Raw genomic sequence first — 242 nt, 5'->3', positions numbered from 1 at the left:
CTGATGAGTGAAGTGAATGCATAATGTCGTTTTTTAATCTTTATATCAAACATAGGAATATTGATGAACTGGAATTTTGATTTCTTCAGTCTGGGGTAATATATTTTATATTTTAGTTTTTTTTTATCGTGACCATTTTTATCTATCTTAAAATTCATGACATGCACTTTTCAGTTATATGAAAATCTTTTCACTTTTTGTTCATTTCTATAATTTTTTTTTTTTCACTTAGAAAGGTAAAG

The 242-nt window shown here is 24.8% G+C and overlaps 1 protein-coding gene across 1 annotated transcript in view; it reads right to left on the bottom strand.

Annotated features, from left to right (window-relative positions):
• Positions 1–26: 26 nt before the first annotated feature.
• LOC119581910 (cytochrome P450 9e2-like) overlaps positions 27–242 on the bottom strand; it is a gene marked incomplete in the record, with an annotated part of 8,641 nt that continues 8,425 nt past the window's right edge. Inside the window, 1 exon segment of the mRNA XM_037930074.1 lies at positions 27–207.

Source organism: Penaeus monodon, chromosome 15, assembly GCF_015228065.2.
Source record: "Penaeus monodon isolate SGIC_2016 chromosome 15, NSTDA_Pmon_1, whole genome shotgun sequence".
Lineage (NCBI taxonomy): Eukaryota > Metazoa > Arthropoda > Malacostraca > Decapoda > Penaeidae > Penaeus > Penaeus monodon.
This window is presented reverse-complemented; position numbering and strand designations above follow the sequence as displayed.